The sequence below is a fragment of the Bos indicus x Bos taurus genome, chromosome 5, assembly GCF_003369695.1.
Source record: "Bos indicus x Bos taurus breed Angus x Brahman F1 hybrid chromosome 5, Bos_hybrid_MaternalHap_v2.0, whole genome shotgun sequence".
Classification (NCBI taxonomy): domain Eukaryota; kingdom Metazoa; phylum Chordata; class Mammalia; order Artiodactyla; family Bovidae; genus Bos; species Bos indicus x Bos taurus.
Genome location: NC_040080.1, coordinates 111336314 through 111357708, shown reverse-complemented (window position 1 = coordinate 111357708; position 21395 = coordinate 111336314). Strand labels below are relative to the sequence as shown.

Below are 21395 nucleotides of genomic sequence, written 5' to 3'. Positions count from 1 at the left end.
ATACACAGAGCATAATCATATTGCTGAGATATATAGGGTATAAAGAAAAATAGCACAAACAAAATCAATGAGTCACAACTCTTTGCTATGAGAGAAACAATTTATAAGGCATTATTAAGGACACAAGGGATATTATTAATAACATCTCACTAGCAAATGGAAAAAATAAGATCATATATTTCCTTCTCACATGGCAGAGTGTTTTACAGCCACCTGCACACTGGGAGTTGGTCACTCAGTATTGAAGGAGTGCCTGGCGTGTGCTCAGTGGCCTTTTGGAATGCACAGCAGTGGCAGTGGGGGAGGGAGCACCATGGATGCTCAGAGCACACAGACATGGATGCTTATACGGCTCACAGCCATGTAAGGAAACAAGACACCGTCAAAGAGTTGGAGGACACTCTCCAGGGCAGGGGATCAAAAACAGCACAGGGAATTATAGTAGCAACCATGAGTTTGCACTGGAAGAGCACACAGAAGAAAAGTAGCAAGCACCATCTTGTAGGCTGAAAACACTCCTCAAGAAAGTACATTTTGAGGTGGGATTTCAGTAAATTAAAGTCAATAAAGATCTTATTGGTCAAACAATTAGAAAAAGGCAGTCAGACTGGTTGAATCAAATTTTCAAAGTTCACTGAGGCTGAAGCAAGCCCACTTGACCCAGTTAGTGATCAAAGAACACGTTAATCCCATCCAGGATGCCCCCTCATGCAGCAAGTGAATCAGCTACCTGGACAGGACAGTGCGCAACTAATGCCACTCAGATTTCTCCATTGATGGACAACAGGATTTTTAACAGGCAGGGGAGTGAGATGAATAAAGAGTACAGCATAGACTGATTTAAAAGTATGTTATGGCCAACAAGGACTCAGGAGAAGGAGAAGTTTAGTTGTGCAGTTGATGGAGAACCTCCACTGCACCTGACATTCTTGGAGGGGAAAGCATATATTCTGGGAAAAGAAAAAGTATTTGAAAAAAGAATGTGAAAGCCAGAGACCTCTCTTGTCGTCTTGCTTAGAAATCATCATAGCAATTCAGATATGAAATATTAAAGGCAAGGAGAAGCATGGTGTTTCTAAAAGTGAAGCAGTCTGGAGTCTCAAAAATGCCATCAAGGGGAATTTGGCAGAAGATAAGATGTAAATGGGTGGCAAAAAAAGACAGAGAAGGCAGAATTAACCCAAGAATAAAACTAGAAGAATGATGAAATGATGATATAGCTAGAAAAATGCAAAAAAAAACCCCCAGAAACAAAAAACTGAACAGCAGTTCAGGTGGGATACAGGCAGGCAAGACAGGCTTAATTCTGGAACATTTATAATTTCAGATATTGCTAAACACCACAAACACCTTTGGGTCAGAAGTTGAAGTCAGCTGGAGACCCTCGACAGATAGCAAATCATAGTTGGGAGTTAGGCTTGAAAAGAAGCTAGTTAAGGAGACAGATCAAATATAACACAAAAACTGACTGTATTTAAAAAAATCTGAGAACCTAGCAAGAATGCATGAAATCTAATTCTGTTTTCAGAGGTAGAAGATCCTTGACAGAAAAAGCTGACTTCACTTTATGTATATATTTTACATATTGTCCATCTCTCAAGCATGTTTCCTGGGGCTGGGTGACTTTTCACTTTTCCAGGCTTACAGGTTTTGAAGGATGACCACCATGCAACGTATCCCTTTTCCTCATGTTTTCCCAAAAGTGATCCATCCAAAGAGTTGGGAGGGTAAATGGTGAGAAGCCAAAGTCTTCTAGAGGAGACAGACCCAGGGGAACATAGGCAAATATAGGGACTTGATCCCTAATCAGATAGGTGGAGAAAGATCAAAGGTCAATTATTTATGCAAACGTCCAGCAAACATTGAGCGCAGTGAAGTGGTGAGTACTTCCAGGGAGGAGGAGGCAATAGCAGGAGCTCAATGAGAGGGATGGATCTTTCCCACTCTTTCGGATGGATCAGCAAGAGATTAGGTTCCTTACCCTGGAAAAATTGGAGTTGAAGACTTTTCATCCCAATGCTGCTGCTACTGCTGCTAAGTCACTTCAGTCGTGTCCGACTCTGTGTGACCCCATGGACGGCAGCCCACTGGCTCCCCATCCCTGTTTCATCCCAATAGCAACTTAGAAAAAGAAAACCCCATTATAGGAATTGAACTAGAATGTTAAGTAGAACGTTAAGGTTTTGAAGCCCAGACACTGGAGTGGATCTCCAAATCAGAATAAGACTAATATATAGCTAGAAAGCCTTAAAGCCCCCAAACAATAAACAGGTGGGATTCTGGACCCTCTAATAATAATAATTGTTCCTATTAATTTAGTAATAATATTGCTTTACTCAAATCAGGTAATCCTCATATAATCCTATAATACATGTATTATTATTTCCATTTTAGAAAAACTAACTTGCTCAAAATTATACAGCTAGTATGCAGCCAGGATGATAAAAAAAAAAAAATCCCTAAGTGTGTGACAAAAAGATACCACTGTCTGGGCAAAAGGAGGATTACAGACAAGAATGAACTTGTCATAACCACAGTCCTCCTAGATGTTCTTCCAGGAAGGAAAAGGCCACCACTGAGTATGTTTGCCTTTCGGGGTGAGTTATCGTCCAGTTTTGATAAAGCACATAGCTGCTGTTCTCACATACCCTTTATCAATTAATAAAATCCCAGTGTATAAACATAGCCCTACTGCTGCCATCAAGGACATCTCTAGAATACTCAAGGTGAAGCTCTCTTACATATATCAACTCCCTTGAGTCATTTAAAAGATTTTAAATTTGAAAGCAATTCTCATGCACAACTGTGATATGTCTCTGGAGATGTTTTTATTCCTGCAGTATAGGTAGTTTCTAATAAAATATTTATAAATAAAATGTACAAGTCAGTGACTTAGGGTACTACAATTTGGGTTATTCCATCATAATAGCCCAGAGCTAGAAGAGTCTTCACACATAAAATGGCTGATTAGCATTATTTTGGTGGAATCCAACTCTAATTTGTATCCACGAGAGTGATTTTTTTGGTTCTGGGAACTAACAAACACCCACCTACCATGGCTTCCACATATCTGAGTGCTAAAGTTCAAATGATGCCATCAGAATTTGGTTTCTCTCTTTTCAACTTATAGCATGAATTTCTTCAGTTTTTACTTCCCTCCTAGAACAGCATTTTCCACGTGGCAGCTGCCCAGCAGCTCAGGCTAACATTCAGTCAGTGGAGCAAACTCTGCATAAGTGCCTTTTCCATGCTGAACGCTTACTATGTACCAGCATCACTCTGAATGTAGAGATATATCATTGAAGAAGACAGGACGACCTCTGCCTTTGCGTTGCCTTTTCTAAATCTACTATTTGTCAGAATAGTTCCAGGCCTAACTACTTTAATACCATGTATCCAGGCGTGCCCCAGTCATCATGCCCTGGGGGAGTGGCATCTTCTTGTTCGGACCTACAACTTAGACCCATGCTTAAAGAAGAGGAGACAGGGTAAATAACACTAAGATCACCTTAACAGTGGGAAGGAAGAGTTGGGATACTTTTACCAAACAACAAATTAAGCTTAGGAGGAAAAATTTTCAGTTTAAATTCTAAAATCCAAATTCAGGGAGTTTATATGAAGCAATCTCTCCTGAAAACAAGTAGAACTTGCTCAAATAAGAGAAAAGGATATTTTGAATCCAGTTGAACTTCCAGAATCACCTGGTCTAAATGCCTCCTCATTTAGTCCATGAACACTAAGAGGAAAATAGTCTTCCAAGAGAGTAAATGGGGTTTAGACGCACTTCCATGGATATGAGCTATCTGCATTCTTTGTCTAAAGTTTATTTGTATATAGAATTTCAACATCCACCAAGTGAATAGCTCTGGGCTATGGGTCCTTCCTTCTTACCACAGACGTTGGAAATTATGTTCAATTGTGTTTCACCCCAGGTGAGGAAAGCTCAAGTTATTAGTGATTGAGGCCTCAGGCTTAGTAATTTATAAAATTTATTTTGCTCCTCTGTACCATGGAAGAAAAACTGCCTCCACTCCCATGCTTTGGGAAAATTGATTCAAAATTTGTTTGTCCAATATACTGACTTCAGGCAACTGGATAATAACTGATAAAACTTCACTAGGAAATATTTGTTTTTTTCCAACAATAGTGTTATGGTAGCTATACTTGTTTATTTTTTTCTTAACATGCTAGATAATTGGCAGATAATAGGTGTGTGTGTATTTAAAAAGCAAAGTTATTAGATATTTATGACATGGTAGTTAAGAACATTGAATTTTACACCTGAACTGCCTAAGTTAACATTATATCAACATTAATCTACTAAATGATCTTGAGCAAGAAACTTCTCTGAAAGTTTTTCAGAGAATAATAGTACATTCTAAGATTGTTGTACATATTAAAGATATTAACATACATCAAAACTCAGCATAATGGCTGGTTTATACTAATTGCTAACATTCAGAAATTTTAGGCCTCATCCCCCTTTTCACACTCAGGTCGCTTTTTCCTGCACATAACAGGATTCTCACCTTGGCTTGATGCAGGGATCGTCAGTACTGTCGGAGCATTTCTGGCCGTCCCTCCTTAGGGGAAGTGACATGACTGCCCTTCCTCACCCTCGTGCAGGGGGAGCTGTGTCCCTGGTTCCGGGAGGTTGGGCTGTGGGTGAAAGTCATGTGTGTCACTTCTGAGCTACAACATTTGATTCAGATGTGTGAACATTCAGAACTCTTCCTTCTAGAACTAAAACCAGCAATTTTGGAGATGTACTTGCTCCATCGACCCAGATCTTTGAGTGACTACAATAAGCAGAAGCCCCTGCTGATACACAAAGACCTCTAACGTGAATGAGAAATAAGCCCTTGTTGTTTTAAGTCCCTGAGATTTGAACTGTTTGCTACTGCTACGTAATTAAACTTATGCTGACTGATGCAAGCAACTTAAGCAATAAAGCATTTAAGTGTCTCAGATAAAATAAAGTCTTTGGGGGCTTCCCTGGTGGCTCAGACAGTAAAGAATCTGCCTGCAATGCAGGAGACATGGGTTCAGTCCCTGGGTCAGGAAGATGGGAATGGCTACCCACTCCAGTATTATTGCCTGGAGAATTCTATGGACAGAGGAGCCTGGAGGGCTACAAGCCATGGAGTTGCAAAGAACTGGACATGACTGAGCAACTTTTTTTTTTTTTTTTTTTCCTCTTAGGCAGTTCCAGAGCTAGTTTACAGCTGGGAACTCTGAGTTTCCCTTGGCCTTCTCTGCATAATTGAAAGATGGCTATGGCAGCTCCAGACACCATACATACAACAATCCAGTCGGAAGGGGATAGTGGGGAGAAAGGGTCTTTTCCCCTAATGCTATCTCTTCTGTCAGGGAAAACATTTTTCCCAGGCGTCTCCTGCAGATTTCCCTTACATTTCATACAGTAGGTTGACAAAAATGTTTATTTGGGTTTTTCCATAAGATCTTAAGAAAAACTCAAATGAACATTTTGGCTAACCCAGTAGTATTGGGAGTACTGGTTATGTCCAACTCTAGCCCAATTAGTGACCCAAAAAAAAGGAATTACAAAAACTGACTTAATTCAATTGTAAATCATCTCAAAAGCCTGGGGAAGGGGCCTACTGTTCTTCCTTTTTAATTTTTATTAGAATACAGTTTATTTACAATGTTTCATTACTTTCTGCTGTAGAACAAAGTGAATCACTTATACATAAACTCATTTTAAAATTCTTTTCCCATATAAGCCATTACAGAGTATTGAGTAGAGTTCCCTGTGCTATACAGCTCCTTACTGGTTACCTATTTTATATATATTACTATATAGGGCCTACTATTCTTTCGTATACTAATCTCTGCATGATACATAAGCAAAATCAGTGTTGCCTTAGCAGAGTAAGGAAGAAGAAGGGTTGTTTGTCTAAGCAACCAAGAGTATATTTCCCAAGAGCAATGGCCTTCTAAAAGACTTCTTGTAAAACTGAAAGAGCACTTTTTAAAATGATGTTCCCCTGTACTTCCTGTCTATGCAATTGTCCCAGGAGAGAACTTCAAGTCTACTGAGAAGACTCTGGGGTATACTGGTAAATCTCCCTACATTTCAGTGGATAATGTGGAATTCTAAATAGGCTTGCTCAGCAACTTTGTTAGGCAGATACCTAACAATCTGGTGGATGCTAAAGTATGTTAATAGCAAGAATGTGCTACAGAAACTATTTATTTAAATGATGATTATCTCACCTTCAAATTTTGAATTACAATATATACCCAGAATACAAAATAAATAGTGACTTTCTTTGCTCTAAAGTGAGAGATGTAGGAAGAGAAGAGCTTACCAGAGAATGATGATCTACTCTCCAACCTCTTATGGCTTTGAAAAAATCCCACAATTTACAGTTTAACAGCATGAATTCCAGTTCAAAGTGAAAAGATGGTGACCTCCATGTCTTTCCATAACACACGAGTATGCAGAATGCCAAGGGAAACAGCAAAATGAATTCCTTCCTGTAGCACACATTTTCCTTCCTATTATTTGCAATTCCAATTTCTGATAGCACAGGTGTATTTAATTGCCTCTGAATGTTGGAATGCAAACCATTTAGTGTTGAAAATAGGAGCCCAAAAGAGAATTGCAGGCTTCGTTGGCCTGCAGAACCCCATAGCTGCAATCTGGGGAATTTTTTTAATTCTTTGCCATTGTGCTTGCTTTAGAATGGCATTTAAATTATTAAATCATTACCCTGTCAAGCATAAATACTTTGCCAACACTTGTGATTTCTGAGTTATCTGCGCTAAAATTGCAAGAATTCTACTGAATATTTTGATTAAGTCTGGTGATGAAAATGTGTATTTTTCTCATGCTCCAGTTCCAAGATCTTTAAAAGGGGTTGGTCAATAAACCAAACTCAATTTTTTTTATCCAAGAGATCTACACAACTGCTAATAGTAAGTATCCTTTCAGAAGATTCTTAACAATAGGAACCCTTCCAAAAATTTAATGCCAGTTACTTTGCCTGATACAAAAGAAAACTGCTATTCATTAATTGATGTTTCTTACTTATCATACATTTGAATTTTATCTCTGGGAGGCAACGTTAGAAAACTTAAATTTTAGGATACTGTACTCTTTCCCTGTATATATCCGTGATTCACCTTTAAATTAACTTTGGGAAATCTCAGGTCTAAGCGTGCTAGTATAACTTTAGTACTCTTTCCACCAGAAACCACTTTACTAACGAAAATAGCTTCCAGCAACTTGTTAGAAGAGCCTCTGTGTGGCCATAGCCAAGATAAATGACCTTGAAGCCAAAATAAATGACTTTGAAGCCAAGATAAATGACCTTGTTGAATTTTACCTTATCAGGTATTTCATAGCTTGAATCAAAATTCAATTTTATCTGAAACAGAAGAAAATGTATTAAAGGTTAGAATAAGACAATAACTCACTTTTAACCTTGTAGACAAAGATATATTAATTGACATGTGGAAAAACAGTCAACTTCTATCCTTCTAAAACTGCCAATCAGCATGTGTGATAGCTGGGCACTTGACTTTGATGATTAGCAGTCATGCATAAGGGTTAAAGTGCATATTAGTTTCATGGCTAGTACTAACTAAATCTACCATCCTGCCAATGGTTATTGCAACGAATCACACTTTTGGTGCAGAACAAACAGAAAACAGGAATCTGTTCTCATCCCACTGGAACATTACTGCTAAATGAACCAAGAAAGAAAGAAAAGCATCTCACTATTAACCTCCAGTACTTTTGGAAATGGATGTTCGTATCCACATCCTCTCTCATAGCCTGGGTTATGGCCTTGGAATGAAAATCCCTTGTTTTATACATAGTGGGTCAAAAGAGTAGGAAGAAAACTAACTCGAATGTTCACAATGACATGTGAATTTCCTCTGATGTTTAGCATTTTATTTCCCTAAGAGGGAGACTACTAAAAGGAAAAAAGGATCAATTCTCAAGAGGAAGCAAATTAAACAGTTAATAGAAAAAGAGATTATCTTATTTTGCTATGAAAATAAACAAGACATCTCTTTCTCAGAAGATAACCAGCTTAAAGTACACACATTTCATATACCTACAAATTGGCATGTTTAAGAACACCACAGAATAATGATTCTGATTTACTTGGATTTTGTTAAGGCCATGTTTTAAGGCCAAAAAAGATGTCCTTTTAATTATAGGGGACTGGAATGCAAAAGTAGGAAGTCAAGAAACACCTGGAGTAACAGGCCTTGGAGTACAGAATGAAGCAGGGCAAAGGCTAACAGAGTTTGCCAAGAGAACACACTGGTCATAGCAAATACCCTCTTTCAACAACACAAGAGAAGACTCTACACATGGACATCACCAGATGGTCAACACCAAAATCAGACTGATTATATTCTTTGCAGCCAAAGATGGAGAAGCTCTATACAGTCAGGAAAAACAAGACTGGGAGCTGACTGTGGCTCAGATCATGAACTCCTTATGGAAAAATTCAGACTTAAATTGAAGAAAGTAGGGAAAACTACTAGACCATCCAGGTATGACCTAAATCAAATCCCTTATGATTATACAGTGGAAGTGAGAAATAGATTTAAGGGACTAGATCTGATAGACAGAGTGCCTGATGAACTATGGACGGAGGTTTGTGACATTGTACAGGAGACAGGGATCAAAACCATCCCCAAGAAAAAGAAATGTAAAAAGGAAAAATGGCTGTCTGAGGAGGCCTTACAAATAGCTGTGAAAAGAAGAGAAGCGAAAAGCAAAGAAGAAAAGGAAAGATATACCCATTTGAATGTAAAGTTCCAAAGAATACCAAGGAGAGATAAGAAAGCCTTCCTCAGAGATCAGTGCAAACAAATAGAGGAAAACAATAAAATGGGAAAGACTAGAGATCTTTTCAAGAAGATCAGAGATACCAAGGGAACATTTCATGCAAAGATGGGCACAATAAAGGACAGAAATGGTAGGGCCCTAACAGAAGCAGAAGATATTAAGAAGAGGTGGCAAGAATACACAGAAGAACTATACAAAAAAGATGTTCACGATCAGGTAATCCTGATGATGTGATTAATCACCTAGAGCCAGACATCCTGGAATGTGAAGTCAAGTTGGCCTTAGGAAGCATCACTACGAACAAAGCTAGTGGAGGTGACCGAATTCCACTTTAGCTACTTCAAATCCTAAAAGATGATGCTGTGAAAGTGCTGCACTCAATATGCCAGCAAATTTGTAAAACTCAGCAGTGGCCACAGGACTGGAAAAGGTCAGTTTTCATTCCAATCCCGAAGAAAGGCAATGCCAAAGAATGCTCAAACTACCGCACAAGTGCTCAAACATCTCACACACTGTTAAAGTAATACTCAAAATTCTCCAAGCCAGGCTTCAAAAATACATGAACTGTGAACTTCCAGATGTTCAAGCTGGATTTAAATAAGGCAGAGGAACCAGAGATCAAATTGCCAACGTCCGCTAGATCATCAAAAAAGCAAGAGAGTTCCAGAAACACATCTATTTCTGCTTTATTGACTATGCCAAAGCCTTTGACTGTGTGGATCACAATAAACTGTGAAAAATTCTCAAAGAGATGGGAATATCAGACCACCTGACCTGCTTCCTGAGAAATCTGTATGTAGGTCAGGAAGCAACAGTTAGAACCAGACATGGAACAACAGACTGGTTCCAAATAGGAAAAGGAGTACGTCAAGGCTGTATACTGTCACCTTGCTTATTTAACTCTATGCAGAGTACATCGTGAGAAATGCTGGGCTTGATGAAGCACAAGCTGGAATCAAGACTGCCAGGAGAAATATCAATAACCTCAGATGTGCGCATGACACCACCCTTACGGCAGAAAGGGAAGAACTAAAGAGCCTCTTGATGAAAGTGAAAGAGGAGAGTGAGAAAGTTGGCTTAAAGCTCAACATTCACAAAACAAAGCTCATGGTATCCCATCACTTCATGGCAAATAGATGAGAAAACAGTGGAAACAGTGGCTGACTTTTTTTTTTTTTTTTTTTTGGACTCCAAAATCACTGCAGATGGTGACTGCAGCCATGAAATTAGAAGATGCTTGCTCTTTGGAAGGAAAGTTATGACCAACCTAGACAGCATATTAAAAAGTAGAGACATTACTTTGCCAACAAAGGTCCATCTAGTCAAGGCTATGGTTTTTCCAGTGGTCATGTATGGATGTGAGAGTTGGACTATGAAGAAAGCTGAGTGCTGAAGAAATGATGCTTTTGAACTGTGGTGTTGGAGAAGACTCTTGAGAGTCCCTTGGACTGCAAGGAGATCCAACCAGTCTATCCTAAAAGAGATCAGTCCTGAGTGTTCATTGGAAGGACTGATGTTAAAGCTGAGACTCCAGTACTTTGGCCACCTGATGCAAAGAACTGACTCATTGGAAAAGACCCTGATACCAGGAAAGATTGAAGGCAGGAGAAGGGGACAACCGAGGATGAGATGATTGGATGTCATCCCCGACTCAATGGACATGAATTTGAGTAAACTCTGGGAGTTGGTGATGGACAGGGAGGCCTGACGTGCTGCGATTCATGAGGTCGCAAAGAGTTGAACACGACTGAACCTGAACTGAACTGAACCGAAGGCCAATTTGACTGTAACACTGAAAGTTCAAATTGCTGTTAAGATTTCACTATAATGTTACTGCAGTTCTCTTAGGAATCAAGAGTTAAGTCTACAAAGTTCCTAAGAACACTTATGTAAAAGCATAAGGAAATGGGCAGGAATTTAAAAAAACAAAACAAAAAACACTTTACTTCATGCAGAGTTTTCCTCTTGAGAAGAGAGGAAGTGCAATCAGAAGTGATCCTGTGTGGCCTCTGCAGTCATCATCTTATAAGTTTTTCAGCTTGGTGTGAGGTAAATGGACCTCACACTTTATTCCTTTTTGCTTGACTTAAATTGTAATAATGTTGGAAAGAATTAAAGTCCATGTAGTATCATGTGAATATTCATAATGAAAAAAGCTGAATATAAAATTGCATGTGCTGTCACAGTACACACAATATTCCCTATATATTGTGTACTGATGAGGAAAGGAAAGATATAAAGAAGTGACTTCATAAAGTAACAGAATTATGAGCCATTTGTAAGGAAATTTTGAGAGAGGTGATGTGAAAGTTCAGTGATCAATAAAGGGAAAACAGAATCTGAAGAAAATGGAAACTTCTTTCACATAAAATGACGGAAATGTTCAGTAGAAATCAATTTAAACATTCAGCATATAGCCAATTTGAACCTGGGATTTTTCTTTCTCCTCTCTCCTGTCTGTATTCATTTGATCATTTTACATTCTTCCCATTAAGAAAAATTCTTCTTTTCATATGAACACCAGGAGTGAACATTTAGAGTTGTACAAGAACATGTAATTCAGACTTCTAAATTTAAAACAAGGTGAAAGTACATCCACAGTATTTATATATTATAGACACAATAACTGGCATTCAATTGAATTTCCTATTTATTATATATTCTGAATTTTATATATTCTAACACTTGTAGGCTTAAAGGTTAAATGAGGCATGTAAAATAAGAGAGCGATTAAGTAAAAGGAGAATTTCTCACTTCTGTCATAACTGTGCCATTTTAAAAAGCTCAGCTTTCTTTTCCAAAAGGACTTGATTATATGGAGATATAGGAGGCAAGGAGCAAAAACAACTAAGATTTAGAAATACTTATTTTTCCTACAGGGATTCACAGCCAGAAAGCAAAACTTGCTGAGTCTAATTGGGAAAAAGATTTTTCTTTGTTTTAATGTCACTGTTCCTTATTTTCCATGGCCTTGGATAAATTCAAATGCAGCGTTGTTTTGGTAAAATTCGGAGTAGAACTTCTCATTTATCTGCTATAGTTCTGTTGGATTTACTTCATTTTGATCAATTTCAGTCAAGTTCTCTTGGATGCTTTGAATTTGGCAAGTATTCTAAATGAGTATCTTGTCACGACTAGTTGAAGTAAATAAGCATTTAGAGAAAAAAGCTATTTCATTGAACCGCAAAGAAAAGGAATTTCAAAGACTGTTGGTTTTCTCCTACTCTTAATAATGCAGTTTTAATAGTACAGAAATCTTCTGAGAAGAAATTTTTATTGGTGGCTTACTTCACATGCATACACACCAAAATGCCTTCAGAAACTGATGCCCAAGGTGCTCCCTCAGAAAACCACAAACACCATAAAATTCCATTTGGATGCAACGCTACTTAAGAAATTCAGGTTTAATTAGGAGTTTGGAATTAATATATACACACTAGTGTACATAAAATAATCAACAAGGACCTGCTGTATAGAAAAGGGAACTATACTCAGTATTTTGTAATAACTTACAAGGGAAAAGACTTTGAAAAGGAATATGTTTATGTATAACTGAATTACTGTGCTGTACACCGGAAATTAACATGACATTGTACAATCAACTAATACTTCAATAAAAAATAAAATTTAGCTTAAAAAATCATATTTATGGAATCAAAATGTAAGCATTTTAAAATCAGTCTTGATACCCATAAAGTGACAGCAACTCTACAAGGTTCATAAAATGAACGGTAAGAGAAAATTCTGCTTTGTTCTGGTAGTTCCATTTTTCTACACTAAAACTGCATCTCATGCCTAGGATGGTGCTAAGCCATGAGCACCTCACCTTTCCCAGGTTTTAATTCTCTCATGTGGCTGAGATCCTTCTTGTAAATCCTAAATCCCATTTTATTTTCCTCTACTCCATACTTCTCAATGATCAAATATTCAAAAGCTGAAATTAAGGACTCTTCATATGTAAATGCTGGATCATTTTCCTAAGGGAAAAATGTAATATTCTGTTTTTATAGAAATATCTTATTTTTCCCCATAGACCTAGGTCTCAAGCCATCCTGTTAAAGGGAAAGAGAAGTAATTTTATTATATTACAATATCTGACCATATTATGAGGTCAAAGCATAGAGTTTCACTTTGACGATCATCTAGTAATTCCCTCTAGCTGGAGAAACTCTGCTTACTGAAATCATCTTGAACCACTCAGCATGGCCCAGGGGTCACCCCACTGTTAGGGCCTGAGCCTCCGTGGGCAGTCCCTCACATCCCCTCTCCTGCCTGCCCCTGTTTGAGGCGCCAAAAGCCTTGGTGCTCAGTAGTCTTCTAGTAATATGCAGTTTTCCCTGGGAGAGGGAGGGAGTGGGAGTAGCGGTTAATAGATTCAATAGATGGGGTTATAGAGAATGGATAAAACAAGATCCTACTGTATAGAATAGGAAACAATATATTCAATATCCTATGATAAATCATAAATGGAAAATATAAAAAATATATGTGTGTATGTATGTAACTGAATCACTTTGCTGTACAGCAGAAATTAAAAACATTGCAAACCAACTACAGTTCAAGATTTTTTTTTAATATGCAGGTTTCTCAAACAGGAATTAATATACTTTAAGACCACACGCTTAAAACCCAGCGAGACAGTATAAGTGATGTCCAGGCATCATTTCTTGACAGCCTTCGTTGCCTCTAAGATTTCATGATCTGTATCAGATCTACTTTTTTTTTTTCTTTTGATTCAGTTAAGTTTTTATTTTTATTTTTTTAATTTTATTTTATTTTTAAACTTTACAATATTGTATTAGTTTTGCCAAATATCGAAATGAATCCGCCACAGGTACACCCGCGTTCCCCATCCTGAACCCTCCTCCCTCCTCCCTCCCCTACCCTCCCTCTAGGTCGTCCCAGTGCACCAGCCCCAAGCATCCAGTACCGTGCATCGAACCTGGACTGGCGACTCGTTTCATACATGATATTATACATGTTTCAATGCTATTCTCCCAAATCTCTCCACCCTCTCCCTCTCCCACAGAGTCCATAAGATCTACTGTTTTTAAAATTTTCAGTCTATATCGATACTTAAAGCTAAGAGATTTCTACTTCTCTGACCCCAATATGTTCAATCTCCTCTGTTACATTCTGTTTATTTTTGTTCATTCTCCCTTCATGGAAAACAGAAAACAGGTCCTTAATTCCCTCATAAGTCCCACTGACTAAAAAGATTTAAATGTCTTCTTTATTTGATGCTGAGTTAACTCCAAATTATCTATATTCCTTCCAACTTGTAGCAATTACATTGGGCCAATTTTCTTTTCTTTTAATTTTTGAGAGGCAAAGAGAACCAGATCTTTAGAGGGAGCACAGCAGGTTTCATATAGTTTTATTACTTGGGTCTAATCATTTTAAACATGTTACCAAGAAATACTTTCTGCATGAAAAGTATTACAGTTTTTGAACAAAATTTGATACATATTTCTTTTCCTATAAAATGGGAAAGAGAATTAGCATTTACTAAACTTCATCTGTGTGCCAAGTGTCAGATGGTGATATCTCATGGAATGTTCTCGATTCTTACTGTGGTGTTATTAGTCCCACTTCTCACATAGAGAAATAAGAGGCTCAAAGAAGAAAAAGACTAGCAGTGCTTACAACACAGTATTCTCTGACTCTACACCTCGACTACCTGTTAGTATACCATTATGAGTTGAAGTAATATATAGCATTATAATTGATATTCCATGATTCTACTGTTTCAGTTATTCCATTTCACATTTATTAAAATTCACACAAAAACATTTGTCTTAATGAAAAATCAAATTGTATTGACATATAAGCAGCCAAAATAACTGCTTTATGAGGAAAATTAATCCAAATCTATTCGCATTTAGAAAGGTAAAACTCTTGGGTGTTGCTTTAGAATAGCAATCAAATAATCATTATGTTTCAGCCATGTCAGAAACTTATTTTCCATTATGGTATATTAATTGTGATTCTGATTAGTTGTGTTGACAAGACTTTTTCTCCTTATGCTTGGCATTTTTTCCAAGAAACCTATTTTGTTTTATACCATAGTTGGACTTTTGCCTAGAGAACCACAAAATCACTCAAAATGAACACCATCTCATCTTCCTGAAGGAAAACACTTCTGTCTGACGCCAGCCTCATGGCTCTCCCCTAATATTTTCTCAGCCGTAGGTGTTAACATCTGCTGTTGTAAAATCTTTGGTTTTGGTTGGGGTAGACTGGGGTGAGGACCAGAGCCAAGATCACTTTTTACATTAAACATTATGTAATCATGCCACATGTCCAATTACAAAGATGACTGAAACTTTACAAAACAATCTGCTTCTTTAAGCTCATCTTAATTATTTTCACATTTGTATTTTTGCAATTTACCTAAGATTCTCACCCAAACAACCCTTAAGTAAAGCAACTGACACCCTTCTCACAATTGAGGAGCCAGGAGGTGAAAATGCTTTTGATGCCTCCTCCTTTGCACTGTTGAAGCCGAGATGGCTCTTCAGCTCTTCTGGAAATGCACGCAACTCTTAGACCACTTACAAGCTCCCCACCACCCCCTATCCCGTTTCACTATTTAGATGGCTGCTCAGAGACAATCAGAAAAAGTGCCAAAGAACATATCACCTCAAAATAGCTTCCCCAAACTCTGTACTGTATTCTTCCCTCTCTTGACGCCTCCACATTATCCTATATGCACAAGAGGAGGCAGCGTGAATGGAAAAAAGAAAACCAAGGCACAAGGCAGAATCATGTGCTTCAAGAAGGAGCAAGGGTGACGTTAGGGTCCCTGGGTGCAAAGTGGGGCTGACCCGAGTTATCACACACAGGGTCACTTGCTGCCCCTTGTGCAATGTCCATAAAATGCATTCCTGGTTTTGTTCTAGTTGTCTCAATGCATGATAGAACTTCTAAGACCACTGATTAAAGAAATGACTTAGTGCAATCAATTGCCACTTTTAAGTCAGTGAGCTATCCTTCTGAGATTAGTGGGATGCTTTTTCAAAAGGAGATAACACTCTCCATTCTTTTTTTTTTTCCCCCTCAAGATACTTCTTATGATGATCTGTTTTGTGTTCAGTGCTATATTTTCTTCCTTTCTGTCCATCAATATTTAATTTAAACATCTTTTTTCAGAGATAATAGTTTGACCTTTAGTCAAAAAGATTTACCCACATCAGTTCACAGATTTCTCCAATTTGTATAATTTCATTTGAAATCATTAAGATGAATTTCAAATATAAAATTTATATTGCTTGAAAGGCATTTGCCTCAATATGTTAAGTAATGGATCTACTATCCTTTTCCAAAGAATCATAGAAGGCCACTGTCTAGTAAGATAATTCTATTTCTTCCAGGCAGTATCTGGACTTAGTGACCCTCCAAGGGTACATGTTAACATTGCAATATTTGCACAGCAACCAGGATCTTGACTTTGATGGTTGCTGCTGCTGCTAAGTTACTTCAGTCGTGTCCGACTCTGTGCAACCCCATAGACAGAAGCCCACCAGGCTCCCCCGTCCCTGGGATTCTCCAGGCAAGAACACTGGAGTGGGTTGCCATTTCCTTCTCCAATACATGAAAATGAAAAGTGAAAGTGAAGTCACTCAGTCGTGTCTGACTCTGTGCAACCCCATAGATGGCAGCCCACCAGGCTCCTCTGTCCATGGGATTTTCCAGGCAAGAGTACTGGAGTGGGGTGCCATTGCCTTCTCCGGACTTTGATGGTTACAACATAAGCAAAACACTGCGGGGGTGGGGAACACAGCCATCCCTTCCATTAAGTTCCATAGCCTTCAATCTTCAAAGAAAGTCCTCTAGCTATTTCACTATTTTACTAAATCATAATGTCAGCTAATTTTCAATTCTAGTCAAAATCATCAAAAGAAAACTATAGGCTCCTAACTTTATTTTCTTGAAAATAATGAGCAAAGCCAGAAGAAAATAAAGGTTTTCTATAAATGAATATGACATTGGAATGATTTAAATAGTAAATGACCAAAAATTATGATCCTAGGTAAGTTTAAATCCTAACATTGTTGATTGATTTGAAATAAGAATCATCAACAATTGGATTAGTACAAACAGCTCAATGTTCAAAAGACTGAGCTTGAGACTGGGTCATGGTTTTTTCCCAGAATCTTAGGACAGTCATATTATTTTGGGTACTTCAGATTTACCATCTATGAATGAAGATAATATTGCCTAAATGAAATAATAAACCCAACTGTTTTATAAATTATTCAGTGGAAACAAATGGTGTAAGATCAAAGTTTGTTCTTAATAGAAATTGATCATTATAATTTAAATGTGTATGTAAGTAATTACTGAACATAATGCTGAATTCAAGATAGCTTTTCAATCACTTATAATACTTGGCTAATTTTTAAGGAGAAAGAAAAACAGCATTCAAGAGCATGTTGAACTATAGAATGGGGAGCGAGTTCAAGCAAAATCCACCATTCTGCCAGTAGAAAGAGTAAAAAATCCTTCCACTGATTTCTTTACTGCTATATTAAAACATTTACCTCAGGAAGTGTTGGCTGGATTGACAAATTATTGAAAATGCAAAGTAGTACATGTTTATTTCCATTAATACAAAGTTAATATTATCCTAATGCTGCTTGCAATATTTGAATAGCATAACCATTTGTTGGCTGCTGCAGTTCTGAGGGACTATTATTTATTCTCCCCCAGAGTATGATTTATGCATTCTATTATTTACCCATGAATAGCTTGATCACTACCAAAATGCTTTGCCTTTCAGTTTTTTTGACAGCAATCTTGATTTTAGAATGTTACCCTGACATTCTAATATAGTGTTAAGGCAGAAAACATTGAGTATACTGGGAGTTGTATAATGCATACAAAATTACTTGTTTTTCATCTTTTATCTAACCTAAATTTTAGAACTTGTTTTCTAAGCCAAGTTTTAAGCATTTAAGTTGTGAAATTTAATAGGAATTGCTGGCAAATAATACTAACTGACATTTTAAACTTTCCTTCATATTATTTCCCATTCTAAGTACTCTGTATGTCATAAATGTACATATCACAAATCAGAGTTTATATAATTATTTCCTTGCTTCACCCAGCTCCCTTGTTACAGATAGTGAAACAAGTTCAGGAAGTCTAAATAACTTGATGAAATTGATTTGGTAATTTAAATGGCATGATCTATGTTATATCTGATGTTGCCCAGTTATTATAATTATTATCAGTATCTTTTGACACATGATTTTATTGATTTGGTATAAACAATTAAAAATGATTTCAGTCAAAAGAATCCAGACAGTAACATATAAGTATGTTCACAAAACTAAACTCTTCTTAGCAGTTTAGTGAATATTTGCTCATTTCTATATAGAATGACAGAATATATAAGAGCATGAAAATTAAACCCCAATGACTTAAGTATTATCCCACTCTAAAAGAAATCACATTATAGAAACCATAGTTCAAATCCACAGTGTTCTGATCTATAAAATGGAGATCTACTTATGGTATCTACTTTAGCTACTCTACAATTTGGCTTTTAGGGTCAAATCAGTTGAGGTAATGTGAAAGTGTCACAAAACGCAAGAACTTTATAAATGAGAGGTTGAATGAGGAGATACTGCAGAGACTTGATATAAGAAAAGGAAAACCATATCAGCATCACTAGTACAATTTTAAGAGAAACTTTGAAGGGGATATACAACATGAAAACTATTTAGACAAAATAATTGACAGGAAAAAATGAGCCAGTTTGCTGCTTTTTCCATAGTCTGCCTAGAATTAAAAAAATAAAGGATGCTTGCACAGATTTTCTAAATAATCTAGAAAAGTTGATACGTCTTTGAAGTCTTAACAGGATTTAATCTGTAATTTTTTTTAAAGTGTGTGTTTTACACATATATACGGAATTTAGAAAGATGGTGACGATAACCCTGTATGTGAGACAGCAAAAGAGACACAGATGTATAGAACAGTCTTTTGGACTCTGTGGGAAAGGGTGAGGGTGGGATGATATGGGAGAATGGCATTGTAACATGTATATTATCATATGTGAAACGAATCACCAGTCCAGGTTCAATGCATGATACAGGGTGCTCGGGGCTGGTGCACTGGGACGACCCAGAGGGATGGGATGGGGAGGGAGATGGGAGGCGGGTTCAGGATGGGGAACACGTGTACACCCATGGCGGATTCATGTCAATGTATGGCAAAAACCACCACAATATTGTAAAGTAAAAAAATAATAATAAATAAAATTGAAAAAAATAAATAAATAAAGAGTGTGTTTTAGTTTCAACAAGGTGTCCCAGGAGCCAGGCCCTCACTATGTGTAAAAAGTATTTGAAGAAGGTTGTCTCCGCCTCTGATTATACTTTCATTTATTCAGTAAGCATTTCTTAAGACTTACCATGTACCCCAACCAACTGATACTTCATAGAAGGCAACGGAAAGGAAGATAATAGTATCCCTCTTCATATAGCATCTTCATGTTGAAGAGACAAATAACAAAGATACTAGAAACCGTGGATCAAGATGTGATAATGCAAGTCAGAAGGCATAAATGAATGTGGATGAGAGACAATGTAAATGCCCCTGCGTGGTATTACTCAGGGGGTGGACATTTGGAGGAAGTCTAATGGTCGTCATTAAGAGGAAGAAATGACTGAGTTTAGCTGAGTTTAATGAGGAGCGTAAAGGGGATTCTATGTTCTTAGTGGAGATTTGCCAGAAACTACAAAAACCAACATCTGTGCAGGACTTTGACAACTGCTCACTGTTGCAGTGCTTCAAAGCATGAGCTCTGCACAGAAGAAAAATCATAATTAAAAGGAAAAAAACAGATATATAAAAAGTCACCATATACACAACTGACCAGCATAGGGGAAACCCTGTCAAAAGCCAGAAACAGGAAATCAAGGGTCATGGGAGCTGTAACTAAAAATGGAAGTTCACATCCAAGAACCAGGAAACAAAAAGATAATGCTACAAATTGAGAATTGGACAGATAAAACTGCCATGGGGAGAAATAGATTGAGACAAACAGAGAAAACAACAGTTGGAGAGGAAAATTAATAAGTGTAGTCTGCAGCAGCAGCAGTCCGTTGGATCATCAAGGAAAAAATGTCCTGTGGAGAGCTAGACAAGCAAGCAGCTTTGTTTTCACTGTTGTCTACCTGTCACTTTGTATAGTAATGGAATTAATGAACCTGACTCTTTCCTTTCATGACTGGAAAGACTCGAAAGTCCTGCCCTTCTTCGCTCATGCATGGCAACCACACAGTTCTCCTGTCAGTACAATCAAATCTCTCCAAGTTACAGGGCATTCTAAAAATGCAGTGTTTGCTCCTAGAATACTAAACAGGAAGTATGGGGGAGGAGGGGATCCTTCCAAACAGCAGATAATAAAGGCAACGGTCCTTTTGTTTGTTTCTTCTGTTATAAAAGAGCATAGGGAAGCAGGGAACATATCTGCCCATTTAGCTGACATTATTTTATCATAATTGTATTTCATCCTAATAATATTAAATTGCTGAGTAAAGAAACAAATAGACTCTCAACTATTGAATTATCCCAAAGTTAACAACAGGTGCCATGTTCAATTCTTGGAATAGTCTTTTTTCTTGGCCATCTTTGCCAACAACAGAAAACAGATTAAATACATGGTTGACCTAATTCAAAGCATCAAAATAAAATCAAATATTAATTGGACTGAAATCCAAGAGATGCTTATTTTGAAGCCCTTACATATCAAGGTCAAGAAGAAAGTTAGCTTCTACTAGGGGAAGAACAATCTGAGACATAATTCTTTATTAGTTTTGAACTTAGAAATCAAAACTCAAGAAAGACATGCTGCAAATGTTACAAGATAAATGGATTTCCCTTTAACCAGGAAATTGTGTTGTCCACAGCATGATTGAAAAATGTTACGAACTTCCAAGGGCTTCAGCACTGATTAGCCCGTGAATTGCTTTCACATCTGCCAACTTACCTGGCAACCCTCCATGTTTACCAACACACTTCTCCCTGGAGCCAGCAGACAGCAAGCTCCTGAGCTGATTCTGGAGCCTTATCTAAATCCCCTGAAAGTTGTGCAGGGCCCTTATCTCTGCCTAAAGACTCAACATCATTTTCCATGTCAAATTTCAGACAGTCCAATATCATGAAGATATGGATGACTTGGCCTTATCATTGATAGCTGACAATTATTGCAGACATTTTATAAAATTAGTTATTTGATTAATATCTGTGCAGATAAAATGGCCTTGAGTCAACTAACTTTGGGTAATGACTGAGCCTTGCTAAAGCAAGAAATATCCATGACCTTAATCAGTTGTCAGCAGGGACTGAATTTGTTCAGCAGCACAGTGCATTTTAAATCAACGAATAGAGGTTCTGGTTAAAAAAAGAAAAAATCAGCAATGTGTAGGTTGTGATTTCCTGTCTATCAAAGCAATGTATTTTACTGAAGTCTTATTTTGTGTTAAGTTTTTTAAGCATATATGAACAAAGAAACTGATTTCCTATTTTATTAAGTTTTAAAGTTTTT

The 21395-nt window shown here is 37.4% G+C and overlaps 1 protein-coding gene and 1 long non-coding RNA gene across 4 annotated transcripts in view; one reads left to right on the top strand and one right to left on the bottom strand.

Annotated features, from left to right (window-relative positions):
* Positions 1 to 8209, bottom strand: part of LOC113893337 — a 44371-nt gene extending 36162 nt beyond the window's left edge. Inside the window, exons 1-2 of the long non-coding RNA XR_003511292.1 lie at positions 7353 to 8209; positions 4530 to 4659 (exon numbers count right to left, since the gene is read on the bottom strand). This is a non-coding gene — a long non-coding RNA (uncharacterized LOC113893337). The remainder of the gene's footprint in view (positions 1 to 4529; positions 4660 to 7352) is intronic.
* The window catches only part of SYT1 (synaptotagmin 1), a 606041-nt gene that overhangs the window by 404737 nt on the left and 179909 nt on the right, over positions 1 to 21395 (top strand). The window lies entirely within an intron of this gene.